We start from the raw sequence: 18,319 nt of genomic DNA, 5'->3' as shown, positions 1-18,319 counted from the left end.
AGTGGGCATTATTTATAATTATTCAGTGTCCCATATACTTACCCTGATACGTCGTGGAGACTGTCATAAGCCATAGTGAGGAGAAAGAGTAATTATTAATTTGAGGCCTAGTGGGCATGTTTAGCAGCGATGCCAGGGGATGTGAGGGACAAGGGTGGACACCAGGCAGTATGTAGTAGGCCAGTGCCTTCCTGGGGTTGTTCCCTAACCCTAAACCCCTACCCCACCCCTATCCTAACCCCAAACCCCCTTCCCTAACCCTAAGACCCTTTTCCCCAACCCCAACTCTGAAACCTAACTTTGCCCGTGCCACCATGCTGTCACACGGTGTCCGCCCGCTTCCCCCATCTCCTTGGAAGCATCATTTAGCTGCGGAAAAACTAAAACAAAAAATTAATTTACTTACCTGGACAGTTACCTGGAATCCGGAAACATCCGCGACCTGGAACAACAAAAATACTTATTATTTACTGATATGGGAAGGACTATACCCTTAGGACATATAATAAATTAAATTAAGCGGCAGTGCCGAACAGGGGGCGGGGCTTCCCCCATCATATAAATAGCTGAGCTGCAGTGCAGGATATCATTTGGACGGCTGGAGCCGATGGTGTGACACCCTTAGAGCACCGACATGGGATAAGGCCTAGTTGGCATCCCAATATCTGAGGCCTAGTGGGCATGGGATAACGCCTAGTGGGCATCCCAATAATTTAATGGTTAGGGTTAGGGATATGAGACTGTGACCCCAGCGTCCCAGGGCCACAGGAGTGCACTGTCCAATCCGAGTCCATCCATATATCCCCAACTGGGGCTTTGTTTAATTTAATTTAAATCCTTTTTGTTTTAATTTTCCAGGGGCGACGGAGCAGAAGGATCCAGGAGAGGTAAGTGATCCGGAGGAGCAGGAGGAGGAGCAACGGCACAGACAAGTAAGTACTGACTTTTAAATGTCCTCACTGAGGTTTTTATATATATCCCCTTTATTATTTCTTCTCCTATACTCTAGCTCGGACGTGGCTGACCAGACCTACGCCGGCTCAGGAGGTAATTGTCCTATTTTTCCTGTCTCAGGTTATGTCCTTACTAAGGCTTCATGTTCCTCACTGAGGCTTGTTTTCCCTACTATGGTTATAGCGCTGCCCTGTGTACGGTGCCGGCGCAGCTACCGGTGTCCCCCGGAGGCACATCCCAGTGCCGGTGACCCCCCAAGGTCAATCCACTGCCATCCTTTCCAATAAGAAAATGAATAAAGTTGTTAACACCACAACTGTGTCCCATGACCTTCCTCCTCTGAGGTTTGAGGCAAATGAGGGTACACAGTGGGGAATACATCTATATAATAATAATTATTATGTCACCCTGCATAATTTTTAATCCCATCTATGGTTAGATTCCCCTTACTTAGGGTTATTTAAAGTCCCATCTAGGGTTAGATTTCCCTTTCTTAGGGTTATTTTAAATTACAGGGTGATTAAGGTTAGGGCTTAGGCCTCACTGGGCTTAGGTTTTAGGCCTCACTGGGTTAGGGTTACGGTTAGAGATGAGGTCAGTGGTTTTATGGTTAGGGAAAGGGGTTTGGGGTTAGGGATGCGGCCCCTAGCCTTCCTCCACGGAAGCTAGGTTACGTTTAGGGGTACAGTTGTGGTTTATGGTTATGGTTAGGTTAAGGTAAGTATTAAATGTTTAACATAACACATATAGTGTTTCAAGGTGCACTGGCAGCACTATTCCAGTTATCCGTTATAGGTATAAACCTTTACTAAATAGGGAGAATCCCCTTGGATGGGGGCTATGTTGAACCGTGGTACGGCGGTGAATGGTTAAGGTTAGTGGTTATGGTTAAGGGTTAGGGCAGGGCCTAAGGTTGTAGTTAGGTTTTAGGATTAGGGAAGTGGTTTGGGGTTAGGGTTTGGAGTGTTTTACGGTTAGGGAAGTGGTTTGGGGTAAAGGTTAAGTTTAGGGACCGGAGGTGGACTTGGGGTTAGGGCAGTAATAGGGTTGCAGTTGTGGTTTACGGTTAGGGCCTGGAGTTTGGGATTATGGTTATGGTTTGGGTAAGGGTTAAGTTTAGGGACCGGAAGTGGGTTGGTGGTTAGGTTAGGGTTATGGTTAGGGTTAAGGTTAGGGGAATGAAAATCTGTGACCTCAGCGTCCCAGGGCCACAGGAATGCACTGTCCAATCTGGGTCTATTGTTGCATCCACCCGCTTACGCACACAACCGTCATCCCTTACTATGGCTTAAATATTAATTATTTATTTTATTTTCCTCTTTTGCAGGGGCGATGAAGTAAACGGATCCAGAGGAGTCCAAGACGACAGGTAAGTGGTCCGGAGGAGCAGATGGAGGAGCAGCGACGCAGACAGGTAAGTATAACCGTTTTCCTGCAACAGGGCATTCCCCCACTGGGGCTTTGGGTCCCCCACTGGGGCTTTGGGTTCCACACTTTATAATTATTAATATTTCCAAACTGTGGTTCAGTATTCCCATCTCCGGTTATTTCCTTACTAAGGCTTCATCCTGTTGCAGGTTATGGCGCCCCCCTGTGTACGGCGTCGACCCCGCTCCCGGTGTCCCCCGGAGGCACCCCCCAGTGCCGAGACCCCCACAAGGTCAATCCACCTCCATCCTGGCTGAATGAATGAGAAATAAAATTCCTTGAAAATTTGTTATTTTGGTATTTCCTGAAAATGTTGCTCTTCTGAGCAAATGCGGTGGAACCGAATTAATTGTGATTTAATTAGACCCCTAAACGTATGCTTTGGATGGTAACTCCCCTTGTGTAATAGGCAATGTGTATCTGTAGGCTTAAAGTAAACTTTTGTTTTTAGTTTCCTGTCCGATCCTGTTGTGTCACCCAGAAATACCGTAGTGTCCAGAAAATTCACAGACTCATAATTGATGTTATGTTTAATTTTAATGTGTTTATGGTGTGAATTTGCCTCCTCTAGGAATGTTTTAAACGTATCTGCCCCCAAATGCCATATCACAAAGATATCATCTAGATACCTCAGGTACACCAATGGTAAGTGGGTGCACCCTTCAAACAGGCTCCTTTCCCAATCAGCCATATAGATGTTTGCATATGCTGGGGCAAACTTTTTGCCCATAGCCGTCCCCTGAATCTGTAAATAAACTTGGTTGTCAAACTGGAAGTCATTTCTGGTAAGACTAATTTCAAGTAACTGCAAGAGTTGTTCGTACATTCAGACATTGCTGAAAACACCGTTTCACTGCCCTCAAACCTACTTCCATACTAATATTAGTGTATAAGCTTTCTATATCTATAGTGAATAGAAAGGCCCCTTCTGGCATTTGTAGCCTAGAAATTTTATCTATAAAATCATGTGTCTTTCAAATAACTACTGTGTGTTTGAGACAGTGGATTCAAAAAAGAGTCAATATACTCCGCTACTTTATATGTTTCACTATCACAATCTGAAACTATCGGTCTGCCTTTAGGAACCTCATACGGAATAGTCCAAGTATGTGGTTCCGCATGTATTTTAGGAAGTAAATTAAATTGTCGGGGTCGAGGTGGATTCGGACCCATTAAGTAAAATTTCTGTTTTGCATTAATAAATCCTGTTCTATATAATTCCTGTAAAATTTGGTAATCCTTATACAAAGGGTGATCTAATGTGGTATAATCAGTTTCATTGTTTAATTGTCTTTTAGCTTCTAATATATACTGTTGTCTATCCATTATTACTATACTAGCCCCTTTATCCGCCGGTTTAATCACTATGTCCCTATTATTTTTTAACGTATTAATAGCTCCTCGTTGTGTTTTAGTTAAGTTGTCCTGCACTCTTTTGGTCTTTTTTAATTTGGCCACCGCTCTGTTGTTTTGTCCTATTAATTGCTGTATTGGTATTGACAACACTTCTGTTCTCGGTTCCCATTTTGTCCCCGATGTAAATTGAACTTGCTCTTTAGCTCTATGTAATTTATAATAGTCGCAAAGTCTTAATTTTCTATTGAAACCATGCACATCCCTTTTAAGGGTATTAGTGTCGCCCCCTAGTGGTGCTGGAATAAAAGACAGGCCTTTGTTCAAAAGCTCCCCCTCCGACTCTGTTAATTTAAAGGTGTTAGACATTGATAATTTGTTTATCTTGTATACCATTATGTTTTAAGGCGGTGTGTATGGGCAATTCTGCCCGACACTTCACCTGACTTAACAGTTTAACTGTTGCAACCAATAGTCTAAGAGGGTTTTGGCTGTTTCTTTAGTCCAATGGATTTTATCCCTTAGATCTACTTTGAACCTTAGTCCATGTAATTCCTGGAAATAGTTCCCATTTTTTAAAATGTAGTCATTAATTGTTTTTAAAGTTTCCTGATGTGCCCTAGGTAACAGATCAGAATAATTTATGATTGCGGTATACACAGTTGCATTAGGAAATGTTATAGCTGCTGCTCTCCAAAGAGCCTGTAGCTGTTTCATAGCTGTTTTATTTGGATCCTGTTCCCTATTGTTAATACCTGTTGTATTATTTGTATATTTATTGATCTTTGATGTTTCATGACTTTGTGTGTATGTTTGTTTGGTTGCGAAAGCTAGATGCTGTTAGATCTAATCGATGTAGTACCTCTTTAAGAAAGGTGTATGCTGCGAGATCATGTGACCTTTTATAAGGAAATACAATGGATACGTCTCTCAATAGTAGGTACCTGGTTTGATTGTGGTTTCAGCCCGGTGTGTAGCCACTTGGTGAGTTGATGCTCTTTTTAGATTTTGTCTGTTGCTATGCTGTAATGTTGAACTTTGTTACGTGTGCTCCCTTATATTCTGCATTAAGACAGGCACTATGCGCCGGTAAAAGGCTGGCAGTTTGTTTAGTTAATGTGAACCTGTTAAAAGATTAATACGATGTAGTGAACCTTTGGGGCATAAGACAAAGAACTAAACTTTGTTGTTGTGATGGTTATTGATGGTTTATCCGTATTTATTCGTGTTTAAGCAGCGTGTTAAATGTTTGGTGTTTGAATCACGGAGACCAGTGTTTGAATGTAGGCACTGTACGCCCTGGTCTGTTGTAAAGCATTGTGGGAATTGTAGTTTTCCATACCCAAGCTAAAATGTGCATTTTATATACCCTGTTTAAACTTGACAATATTGCAGAATGGAATAAAATTAAATGCATTTAGTATTATATTTAGTGTTATATTTATTATATGTAGGTTTATATTTGCATATCAATAATGTATGTCATATTATACCATTTATAATACTTTGCCACGTCATAGGATGTGGGTTGATGCTGTTTATTATGAGTTGATGTGTTATTTATTCTTGCTTGTTGTCATTAAGCTATTGTGGTGAATAGCAACAGACATTTGGCTGATTAACCAGAAATGTGAATTTTCCGTTATTATTGTTTCAGATTTATTACCTGCTTTCACTTTGAAATAAATGAAGAAATAATAAGTGGAATCCGAGTAATATTCTTGTGCACTGGGCTGCCCTTTCCGTTGGGAGAAAACAAATAAGTAAATAAACGGAACAGTAATAAATCAAGTGCCAGATTGTATCAAGACAAGGGCCAAGTCTGCCATTGCCCTGTTTGCATTGACCTGCAGAAGTGCACCAAAAAAGGAGGAATAGGCCGAATAGACCCCTCTGTGTAACAGTGCCGGAGTCAGTGTGAACAAAGGAGGATGGATTCAGCTGAATTAGAAGCCCTAAAAGGAAAGCGCTCAGCAGCACAAGCTCTTTTTAGTAAAAGAGCCAATAAGCTGTTTCTTGCTGTAGATCTCCTAGAAGAAAAGGCGCTAATTGACGAGATCAGAACACTTAGTGTGGACTTTGTGAAGTTGCACGACACTGGTCTTGAGTACGTTGATGCCCTGGGAGAAGTAAAATGTGAGGAGGGAAAAGTGGAAGAAGTTTCTTCTGTAGAGGAGAAACTGCAGAAGTGCTTTGCTAAATACACGGAAACACTTCAGGTCGCTAAGGAGACATTGTGGTCCAAATTTGCCTATGTTGACTTAAAGCAATATGCTTATGGTGCAGAGGAGAAATGTGTCGAGTTGGAAGACAAAGACGTGAGTGGGTTGCCAGAGGAAGAATTTCAAGCTCTGAAAGAGAGTCTGGTTGAGAGAATCAGCATGTTTGAACAGCAAATGCTTGGATGGGAATAGAATAGAATACAATCTTTATTGTCATTGTAGCAATGAGACATTGTACAACGAAATTAAAGTGCAATTCTCCAGTGCAAAATAAAAACAGTCACTCTGAAAGAGCCTGAACGCTACTTTCTTTCGTACCTGCAAACAAAGTTACAAACAAACTACGTATTGCACTTGTTTCCTTAGCCAGTTTTGGCATGAAACATAAGGCTGTAATGTAAACAAAATAACAGTGTAGTAATGTAAACATGAACGGTGCCCTGGCTCAAATTGACCACCTAGCAGTGTTCAGCATGGTAATGACTGAGGGGTAAAAACTGTTTCTCAGTCTGTTTGTTTTGGTTTTTATGGATCTGAAACGTCTGCCTGAGGGCAGGCGTTCAAACAGTACATGTCCTGGGTGTGATGGGTCCTGAAGAATTTTCTTTGCGTTCCTGAGACAACAGGAGCTGTGAAGTTCTTCAAGTGAGGAGAGAGGACAGTCAACTATCCTCTGAGCAACCTTAAGATGTATATCATGGATCACTATTGACATATTGATATGACAGATCTGCTGACTGAGTTTATCATTAGGCTAGCCCTGAACACATTTGTTCAGTGTAATTATGCATCATTAGGCTAGCCCTAGCCATATTTGCTGAAACTAACGTTAGGGGGCATCACAGTTGAACTGTATGAGCTAGGCATCTGAAATTTGGCTTGGATAAATTAGGCCCATTCAGGAACAAGTTTGCCAAGTTTTACGACTGCAGCACTTACCAAAGAGCCGCAGTGGGCTTTATGATTTTAGGGGGTCCTTCGGCTGAACCCTGTGACCTAGGGGGCTGAAATTTCACACAGATAAACTAGGTGGGTAAATGAACTAGTTTGCCAAGTTTCATGAGCGCAGCACTTACAGACAACTTTTAATAGATTTTTAGATTTGTACTTAGCTTAAAGTTTAAGCCTCAATATTATAGCTCACAGTATTGATTTTTTGGGTGGGTCTAGCTTTGTGTGCTGTGAACCGTGAAGCCTCAGTGCACAGAGCAGCAGCGAAAAGTTACTTTGTATGAGTTGTCATGGCAATGCCTAGGGCAGGGTTTCATAGTAAGAGAAAAACAACTTACTGCCACATTACTTCAGTAAATTTATTGCTGCAGCTTGCATTGCCGAGGACAGTAAAAAAAAATTATGTGGTAAGCCCATGTAAAAAGTTGTAATGAATTATAATTTAATCTCGTACACTAAGTTGCCAACTGTGTTACTGTTTAACTATGATGGAAAAGCTTTGTTGTAGTGCTAAATGTACATGTGTTAAGCACACACAGCAGAACTTTTAATAATAATGAAGAAATCTACACTGACCTAAAGGATTATTAGGAATACCTGTTCAATTTCTCATTAATGCAATTATCTAATCAACCAATCACATGGCAGTTGCTACAATGCATTTAGGGGTGTGGTCCTGGTCAAGACAATCTCCTGAACTGCAAACTGAATGTCAGAATGGGAAAGAAAGGTGATTTAAGCAATTTTGAACGTGGCATGGTTGTTGGTGCCAGACAGGCCGGTCTGAGTATTTCACAATCTGCTCAGTTACTGGGATTTTCACGCACAACCATTTCTAAGGTTTACAAAGAATGGTGTGCAGAGGGAAAAACATCCAGTTGTCACGGATCCGGGCGACTCGGGAACGGGAACGAGGCATGGTGCACGAAAAAGGGCGGACGACCCACTTGCGGCTCCAAAAACAAAAAGGGGTTTATTAACTCTTTCACTGTCGCCGCCTAGTGGTTCGGACGCATACGTCCGAATTTTCAATAACAAAAAAAAATGACGTTCAATAAAAGAAACAAATGTATCAAATCAACCAAAAACGGCTTGTTACACTACAAAAAACCTTTCAGATAATATCTGTAGAAAGTTGCGCAATTTTTGTGCCATGGTTTTTTTGTAACAAGTAAAAATAAAATGACCATGGTAGCCATCTTTAAACGGGTCGAGTGTCAGGAAGTAAAATATAAGTGTTAATAAAATGAAAACTAAGCACTTCAAACTATTTCTTTCACGGCCAATAATTCATAAACCGTCACAGTATTAAGACAAAACACGCATTTTTCCATAAATATGACTGTAATGCTCTCAAATAGCTTGCTCACTCATCGCGGAAAAATGTCAGTCGGCATTCTGTACATTCGTGCAATGTTTATTATCTTCGGAGTTTTAGAAGAAAACCAATGAATAAAATGACAAAGTTACCCTCGTTTGAAAGCTTGATCTCTTATGTACATAAATCAATCACTGTAATCCTTCATTGTCAAGTATTTTTTCAGATATATGCTCTGCTTCCCTGCTAGCACATTATTTTTTACGCACTGAACCTTTGCCCATGGTTATGTTTCACCATAATAAACTTTTTACATGAACATCAAATTACAGTGTCATTTGCTTCATCCAATAGAGGTGTGTCTAAGGTTTGCAAAATGGTATGGGATGTGCTGATTGGGCATTGTTTTTCGCGCTGGGGACATGAATGCGCAACTTATTATCTGCAGGTGCAGTATTTGTGGGAGTGTCTCGATTACGCATCACGCACGTAGTCTCCGTGAGTTTACCCAGTTATTTTCGGACAACAACTTTTTTGACTGAAGAAAAATGGCTCGGATGACTTTCACTGTTGAGAAAGCACAGAAGATGATTTTGAAGAGTGGTTCGGGGGAAGAAAGTGTCGCTTTTATCCATTGATTCGATGGAGGAGGACGCTTTTTTGCGCGGAGAGGATGCAACGCTCGACATAAGTACATTTATTTACAGTTTACATTTTACTCTTTTATTCTATAGATTTGTATAATTCCGTGATTCAGCAAATTACAATTAACATTTGCTTTGGTAACACTTGTATTGTGGTACATTGGGAAAAGTTCCGCATCGCCTTTGTCAAGCTTTGAAGTGTTCAAAGTAATGCAGCGCTTTTGGCTTTCACTTGGGCAAAGTTACGCGGGGCTCTGTTTGGGCAAAGTTATGCGGGGCACTTGTCGGCCTTGTTTGAGCAAAGTTATGTACAGTACTTGTCGGCTTTGTTTGGGCAACATTATGTACGGTACTTGTCGGCTTTGTTTGGGCAAAGTTATGCGGGGCACTTGTCGGGCTTTGTTTGGGCACAGTTATGTGGGGCACTTGTCGGGCTTTGTTTGGGCACAGTTATGCGAGGCACTTGTCGGGCTTTGTTTGGGCACAGTTATGCAGGGTTAGGGTTAGAAACAAAATGTTTCTTATGACCCATAAGTGGTAATGCATTTAGAAAGAAAGACGCTATCCCAAAACACTGCTAGTTACACTGCGGCCATTTTGGATAGGTTTTGGATAGGTTTGGCACAAGTCGTGTGAATAAAATATAGATTTTCCTACAAATGTGTGGTGATTTTGTGTGACAAAATGTTACTTATGACCCATAAGTGGTAATGCATTTAGAAAGAAAGACGCTACCCCAAAAAACACTGCTAGTTACACTGTGGCCAGTTTGGATAGGTTTTGGATAAGTTTGGCACAAGTCGTGTGAATAAAATATAGATTTTCCTACAAATGTGTGGTGATGATGTGTGACAAATTGTTACTTATGACCTATAAGTGGTAATGCATTTAGAAAGAAAGTTGCTACCCCAAAAAACACTGCTAGTTACACTATTGCCATTTTGGATAAGTTTCAGATTAGTTTAGGTTAGGTTTTGGATAGGAAAGGCTCCCAGTTGCACCATTTGCTCTTTCCTCCGTAAAACCTGTTGGGCTGCATCAAATGATATGAAATTGGGCACACATGTAGAAAACAAGTTTGGGAACCAGATTTTTAAAATTGGACCTATTCCATCATGTAGTTTTTGAAATATTTACAAAAATCCAAGACACAAAGACAGGTTTTTGTATTTTTCCAGCTGTTTTTGTTATATTCGCATGTCCATAAATTATACACAGGTTATTCATTTCGTTATTGAACTTCCTACAATCAATTGTAAAGGGGTCAACTTTGCTTTTAGGTATCAGGCATGTGTCTGTGACTTTTATATCTGAAGTTATAAGGTAATTATTCCAAAGAGGGAAGAAATGCCCCCCCCCATGCAAGGGGCCCCTGGTTCACTCCATAGGGTTAATGAAGCTTTTCAAAGTAGAAATGATACAGAAGAAGCCATGTCAAAGAATGCTGAGCAGTGTGGCACATTGTCAGAAGATGATGTGGAGGACAGAGGAAGTGAGGGAACATCTTAGGGCCAGAAGAGGGGGAGACCCCACAGTGAGAGTGACTCAGGCGAAGAGATGTTTGTTCAAAAAAGAAAGTGGCGTAGAGTGAGGCGTCACCTCACTGATAGTGACAGTGATTTGGAAGTACCAGAACCAAATGTCATCGATCGGACAACCAGCACAATTGTGTATGACATGAACTGAGATATAGTCATTATTACAATAGATGCAACCGAAAGTGACCACTCAACACAGACTGACGGGACTGCAGACAAAGATGGGAATGCGACAGCAGAAGATATGACCGAAGGCGACCACACGACACAGACTGATGGGACTGCAGACAAAGACGGGGACGCGACAGCAGAAGACATGACCGAAGGCGACCATGTAACGCAGACTGATGGGACTGCGGACAAAGACTGGGACGCGACGGCAGAAGACACAACCAAAGGCGACCAGGCAACGCAGTCTGACGGGACTGCAGACAAACACTGGGACAAGACAGCAGAAGACATAACCAAAGGCGACCATGTGACGCAGACTGACGGGACTGTGGACAAAGACGGGGATGTAAAGACAGAAGCCGTGACCGGAACTGCATATTGCAGTCCATTAACCACCATTGCGCAAGGACGCCTATTGTAGAATGTTATCGCAAGCAGCATCACTCGGACAAAAGGGGCAATTGGAGCACACTATATTGCTTGGGGGGAAGGGGTGAGCCTGGCCAGCTTACCCCCTGCCCACATGCAACTCTAAATTTAGTATAAAGGAAGGGGGAGATCCCAGTACTGACCTGAGTTCAGCCGTGGGATAGAGCGCGCATCGCCCGGCACTTTCTCGGAACTCACGTGTTGGTCTCCTGCCAGGACTGAAAGGGCTCCCCAGTCCATGAAGGTGGGTGATGATAGCACGTCCGAGTGTAAATAGCTTTGCAACTGCTTATGCTTTCCCTTAATTGTTGCGAGTAAATTATCGCCGCTTGTGATAATATTTCATAACTTTTTATGTTTCCTTGCTTCTTGTATGTGTAATTGCTTCTTTTCTATATAAATATTGATACCTTTGCACCTAATACTATTAGCTATAAGATATATATTATTTGATATTCGTTGTAGTACGAGTTATTTTGCATTGCCTTCAATATGATAGCTCAGTATTGGTGTTAATGTGAGATCATTTTGTATTACTTATTAAAGTGTATTTGAGTGAACCTAAGCGTGCCTGTTTGTTCCTTCGAGAGCCCTATATCCCTCTCTCATCCATTTTAAGACACTGTTGCTTCTGTTTAGCTGCACGCCAGGCTCCCTAGCAGGACTAAACCGCAGCGGCGATGGAGCCACATTGCCATCGCTTTCTCCCTTCCATGACAGTGGTTTCTTAGTCACAGGAATGTTCTGTGTCTCTGTAAAATGAAAAATGATAAACTGTGAGCAGTCGCTATAGAAAGCGATAAATATGACACAGTGCCTATGCAGAGTTAATAAAATAAGTCACTATTATTAAAATAATTCACAAAGTGAATTTAACTTACTCATCAGAATTGTCTTCCACGGCATCGAGTCGCTGCTCAAAGTGGCAACGTTCTTCCTCGCTGTCCTCACTGTTTTCATCGCTCTCCAGTTCAAGGCTTTCCTGAACCTGCCGCAAAGCTTCCGCAGCAGAGAAGTGCATGTGTGCTATGTTGTAGCAGATCAGTGAACTACCCAGACATATGCCCTTTTTTATACGAGTCACAAGGGGCGTATACACACATTTCGTTACCCAATACTAACTGTTGGATTATGATGTCGTTATCATGTGAATAGCGCGATTTGCAAGTGGGCGGGCGATCAGAGCTGCTTCAAGATGCAGACACTTGAGTCAGTCACTCTTGTTCTTTTTATTCGTATCACAAAGCTGTAAAAATATATTTAGTTTCTACCTATATATATTTGAAAAGTAGACCGTCCAAGGTTTCTGAGGGTGTTTTTAAAATATGTATATGACAAAAACTCACAGAGTTATTTAAACGGTTTGGCGAAATTTCTGTCCGATCCCGCCGGCGGGACCGCCGACCCCAAGGGGTTAAAACGCCCACATTGAGGAGCAGGAAGAAAATCAATGGCTGCCAGAAGGCTTTTTAGTCCCAAAAATTTCAGAATTAGAGTTGATATGTTTCCCCCAAGGCTATTTTAAAAAGACGGGAGGCATTAAAGACGTTGAAAGAGAAAAGACAAAAACGTAAGAAAAAGTAAGTTGGTTAAAGCGATTTGGTTAATTCAAAATACAAAATTTAGCAAAGCTGTCTTTAAGTTCTTAAATTAATTTGGTGATTTTTTTGGTTTTGATTTTTTACAACAGAAGAGAGCCACACCTTGTAAAGTTGCAGTGTATGTGGCGGGGTTTAAGGTGAACCTGACCATTAAAGACTGGTTGTTGTCATATGTGTATCATTGTATCATGTTCTTAACTCTTTCATTGTCGCCGCCTAGTGGTTCGGACGCATACGTCCGAATTTTCAATAACAGAAAAAAATGACGTTCAATAAAAGAAACAAATGTATCAAATCAACCAAAAACGGCTTGTTACACTACAAAAAACCTTTCAGATATCTGTAGAAAGTTGCGCAATTTTTGTACCATGGTTTTTTTGTAACAAGTAAAAATAAAATGACCATGGTAGCCATCTTTAAACGGGTCGAGTGTCAGGAAGTAAAATATAAGTGTTAATAAAATGAAAACTAAGCACTTCAAACTATTTCTTTCACGGCCAATAATTCATAAACCGTCACAGTATTAAGACAAAACACGCATTTTTCCATAAATATGACTGTAATGCTCTCAAATAGCTTGCTCACTCATCGCGGAAAAATGTCAGTCGGCATTCTGTACATTCGTGCAATGTTTATTATCTTCGGAGTTTTAGAAGAAAACCAATGAATAAAATGACAGTTACCCTCGTTTGAAAGCTTGATCTACGCAGGGAAAGCTTGATCTAAGCTTGTTACGCGGGGCTTTGTTTGGGCAAAGTTATGCGGGGCACTTGTCGGCCTTGTTTGAGCAAAGTTATGTACAGTACTTGTCGGCTTTGTTTGGGCAACATTATGTATGGTACTTGTCGGCTTTGTTTGGGCAAAGTTATGCGGGGCACTTGTCGGCTTTGTTTGGGCAAAGTTATGCGGGGCACTTGTCGGGCTTTGTTTGGGCACAGTTATGCAGGGTTAGGGTTAGAAACAAAATGTTACTTATGACCCATAAGTGGTAATGCATTTCGAAAGAAAGACGCTACCCCAAAAAACACTGCTAGTTACACTGTGGCCAGTTTGGATAGGTTTTGGATAGGTTTGGCACAAGTCGTGTGAATAAAATATAGATTTTCCTACAAATGTGTGGTGATGTTGTGTGACAAAATGTTACTTATGACCCATAAGTGGTAATGCATTTCGAAAGAAAGATGCTACCCCAAAAAACACTGCTAGTTACACTGTGGCCAGTTTGGATAGGTTTTGGATAGGTTTGGCACAAGTCGTGTGAATAAAATATAGATTTTCCTACAAATGTGTGGTGATGATGTGTGACAAATTGTTACTTATGACCTATAAGTGGTAATGCATTTAGGATGAAAGTTGCTACCGCAAAAAACACTGCTAGTTACACTATTGCCATTTTGGATAGGTTTCAGATTAGTTTAGGTTAGGTTTTGGATAGGAAAGGCTCCCAGTTGCACCATTTGCTCTTTCCTCCGTAAAACCTGTTGGGCTGCATCAAATGATATGAAATTGGGCACACATGTAGAAAACAAGTTTGGGAACCAGATTTTTAAAATTGGACCTATTACATCATGTAGTTTTTGAAATATTTACAAAAATCTAAAACACAAAGACAGGTTTTTGTATTTTTCCAGCTGTTTTTGTTATATTCGCATGTCCATAAATTATACACAGGTTATTCATTTCGTTATTGAACTTCCTACAATCAATTCTAAAGTGGTCAACTTTGATTTTAGGTATCAGGCATGTGTCTGTGACTTTTATATCTGAAGTTATAAGGTAAGTATTCCAAAGAGGGAAGAAATGCCCCCCCATGCGAGGGGCCCCTGGTTCACTCCATATGGTTAATAAGTTTTCATGTGTTTAATGGCTGCGCGAGCGGTATTTTAACTATATAAAAAAAATGTTTTTTCATGTGGTCTTTATATATTGCGGATTTCCACCTATCGCTGATGTATCGGGAGCGTAATTTCCGCGATAGGCGGGGGATCACTGTACTTTGAAACTGAAAGGCTCCTGTGCTTGGCTGTCAATAGAGCGGTTGCGTCAGCAATCATATCAGGGCAGGGTGGGCGGGATACTTTTTCGCGTGCTCTGAACCACGTGGGAAGGCTGTTTTCGTGTGTGCGCAGGCTGCAGAGTTGCAGTGTTTCGTTTTGTAAGTAATGTAAAACCTTTTTTTAGTCGCATTTAATCTTCTAAACTAAATTTTAAGCCACGTTACTGTTTATCTCAGAGTGAGATGATTTGACTTTAGTCTGTGGTAGAAAAATTATAAATCAAGGACTTATTCCAGCAAGTTCAGCAAAGCGCTCCCATCACACTCTGGCACTTGGTACCAAGTCACACCCGGCACACAGAGCAACCAGTAGATAAAACATAACTACCAGGCCTTCTAAGGCCTGATTGGTCATGAAACATCAACAAACTAAGCTGAAACGTATAACAAACACAATTCTCCCGCTCCATTGGTTCACTTTGGTAGCAAGGTAAAATCCACCCATTGTACGGAACTTACTGGAGACAGCCTCGGCTTCTAGACTCTACATGTGATTTGTATATAGATATTAATTATATGACATTAAATCACTTTTAATGTTTTGGTGTTGCATTGATTAATGATTAACACATTGACATATTGTCCCTGAATCACTGAAAATACATGGTTAACATATGATTAGTTTGATTAACATATTATATTGACTACTACTATTGTATTAAGCTATAACTCTTTGTGCACCAGTTGGGGTGGCTTCCAGTCTCTTCCTGCAAGTGGTTTCTCCCCCCCTTTGCTCCACTGTCTGCCCCTCCAAGGTCCGAGCTTCTGCGGAGTCAACTGCAGGCAGCTATCACAAAGCGAGGTCACATAGTATTCAAAACAATCTCTTCTGGCCTAAGGCCTAAGACATAACAGACCCAATATGCCTCCCCTCCTGGGCCTACTAATGTCCAATTTTACTTCCACAAGTCTTTAACCCTTTGGGGTCTAGGGGTAGGAAACACACTTTCACTGACTGGGGCATGATCACACATTTCTTCAAATATCATAAACTTAATTCATGGCAAATAAATTATTTCTTATATATTTGTTTTGCCATTACACTCATCTTTATTTTAATATATATTGTAAATATGTCAGATTTTTGTTAAGTTTGAAATTTGACATCAAAGTATAGACATTGCAAAATGCAGTTTGGAACACTTGCAGAAACATTATAAAAGTACATAGTAAGCAATGCTGGCAGTTTGTTTTGATCCCAGATATCTGATCACCAAAGTCTTGGCTACATGAAGATGACTAAATGGTGTAGATGCAACATTAATTTGGATAAATAAATAAGAAAAACCTAACCTATGTCACTATTTCTGGCTCCTTTCATTGAATATGTAGCAACTTTCATGTGTATGAATGAGCCATTGTCACCTGGCCACGTCCCCAACCCCCTTTTATGGCGCTGAAGGGGATGTATCTGGATCGCGTTTCACCGTTGCGCTGTTAATCAAATTACCATGCGAATGCGATTTGAATATGCGCTAATGCGGCTATTTAAAATGTGAATAGCGATCTTCAGGTGAGAGCGGCACTACACGCCCCCCATGCAGGTAAATCAAAGTAAGATGACATGGTTTACTTTTCTGCCGATTGAACCTAATTAAAAAAACTTTAATACTTCCGACAATGGACGTTTTGAAAAGAAGATTACGGATTTAGCCAGCGTTTTTTTCATGATTCTACATTAAGATTTCAGCGAGATATAAACTGAAATAGACGCGAAAAGTACGCGATGTCGCCGACGACATACTCGACCCCAGAGAGTTAAACGCGACCGAAACGCTGCACCCGTACAATACGGTGACTGAGAAATGTTTGCTTAGCTAATGAAGACAATAATGGTGGTGCGCATGCATGTGTATGCATGTTATTTACAATCCAGTTTATTTCGAGTGTATAATTGACTGTAAACATTACATTCCCGGACTTCTATTGATTGCGGATGCATTGCCTGTGCATTTGTTTTATTAATTGTACATTTTCGCCTTTTGCTATTGATTGAAATGCTATGCATTGTCTCACAAAATAAACACGTTTTATGATGGCTGTTTAACAAGTATATTCAGACTACTTATCGCAAGCTTTTTAAACTGGGAACTGCTTTTGCAAGTATAATTTAATTTAAATTTTTTACTACAGTGCGCATTCATGTGTATGTATGTTATTTACAATCCAGTTTATTTCGAATGTATAACTGAGTGTTTTATTAATTGTATGTGACATTCCCGGACTTCTATTGATTGCGGATTTCAAACGTTTTGAAATGGATTGATAATAATTTAATGCTGTTTTCTGTGGTAGGCATCACAATCACAATGGCAGATCAATATGAAGATGCCCCTGCATCTGAGACCCAAGCGCTCATCTCAACCAAAGAGGCCAAAAGTAAGTCACACCAATGTATAAATCTATTTCATGACAATCATCCCCCTGGTGAATGTAAGACATGTAAGTGACAAAGTATAGCTGATAAAATTGAATGGTGATGGTGATTGTCAAAATTATTGGTGTATGTCTTGATATTCCAGCTGGAGATGAAGATGCCCCCGCATCTGAGACCCAAGCGCCCCCCCTCAACCAAAGAGGCTAAAAGTAAGTCACACCAATGTATTGTCTTGGATATATACACAGGTAAAAATAAAAACATATATAATTAAAGTTCTTGTCATAGCATTACACTTCCTCAAGAAGATCTCTATATACAGTGGTACCTCGGTTCTCGAACTTAATCCGTTCTTTCCTGGTGTGTACGATTTATATTAGCCCAATGTTCACGGTTCGACTTCTGATATTCAGAGTTCTAGGTCAAAATGGTTTGTTCAACTTTCAAAAGAAATTCTAATTCTAGTGAGTTCGAGAACTAAGGTACCACTGTATATCAATGTGTATGGTGATCTTAAAGACGTTTGTTTGTCCTCAGTTATTGAAAGCATCGGACCATAAGTTTAAACCAGTGACGTCATTAACAATTTACGAAAGTAAGCCACATCAGTAAGCATTGAAAACCTTAATTTTTCGCACCACTACTATTGTTGCACTCTTGTGGTTCTCCTCACTGATCATTCTCTTTTGGTATTGTCTTTTTATATTTCAGATGCCATTAGTGGCAGGGATGATGTCTTTTTTTTAATTTGTCAAGGCCAATTCATTTAGTTAAAAAAGCTTGTTTTATAGGGTTATGGTTAAAGGTAGGAGTTAGGGTTAGGAAAGGGGGTTTGAGGTTACGGTAAGGGCTGGGGTAGGGGTTTAGGGTTAGGGAATAACCCCAGGAAGGCACTGGCCTACAACATGCCATCTAGTGCCCACCCCTTTGCATCCCATCCCCTGGCATCGCTGCTAAACATATATGGCTTTAATTACGCCCATTGGGCCTTAAATAATCTAAATCCTTTTCTACGGCTGTGTAAGACATCTCCAGGACTTTACAGGTGAGTATATAGGACACTTATAATTAAATGTTGCCCACTAGGCCTTCAGATCCCCACTAGTGCTTAATATGTCCACAGGACTTTGAAAAAATATTGTTAGGAGCCATCCATCCAGTATGCCATTTGAATATGCCTTACTAGGCCTTCCATCCCCCACTATGGTTTTAAATTTGCCCACTAGGCTTTATAAATTGCGGACCATGTCAGGTCTCAACGCGTTTCGGGCTGCCTT

General features: G+C 40.7%; 2 long non-coding RNA genes across 2 annotated transcripts; both read left to right on the top strand.

Annotated features, from left to right (window-relative positions):
* Nucleotides 1-325: 325 nt before the first annotated feature.
* On the top strand, nt 326-2,510 carry LOC111859007 (uncharacterized). Its single transcript, XR_002841720.2, has 3 exons — nt 326-1,047; nt 1,138-1,213; nt 2,282-2,510. It is a non-coding gene; the product is annotated as an uncharacterized lncRNA (long non-coding RNA).
* A 32-nt stretch (nt 2,511-2,542) lies between these two features.
* On the top strand, nt 2,543-17,608 carry LOC111853833 (uncharacterized). Its single transcript, XR_011992276.1, has 4 exons — nt 2,543-4,719; nt 16,961-17,044; nt 17,188-17,251; nt 17,580-17,608. It is a non-coding gene; the product is annotated as an uncharacterized lncRNA (long non-coding RNA).
* The last annotated feature ends 711 nt before the right edge of the window (nt 17,609-18,319 follow it).

The sequence above is a fragment of the Paramormyrops kingsleyae genome, chromosome 7 (genome assembly GCF_048594095.1).
Source record: "Paramormyrops kingsleyae isolate MSU_618 chromosome 7, PKINGS_0.4, whole genome shotgun sequence".
Taxonomy (NCBI): domain Eukaryota; kingdom Metazoa; phylum Chordata; class Actinopteri; order Osteoglossiformes; family Mormyridae; genus Paramormyrops; species Paramormyrops kingsleyae.
This window is presented reverse-complemented; position numbering and strand designations above follow the sequence as displayed.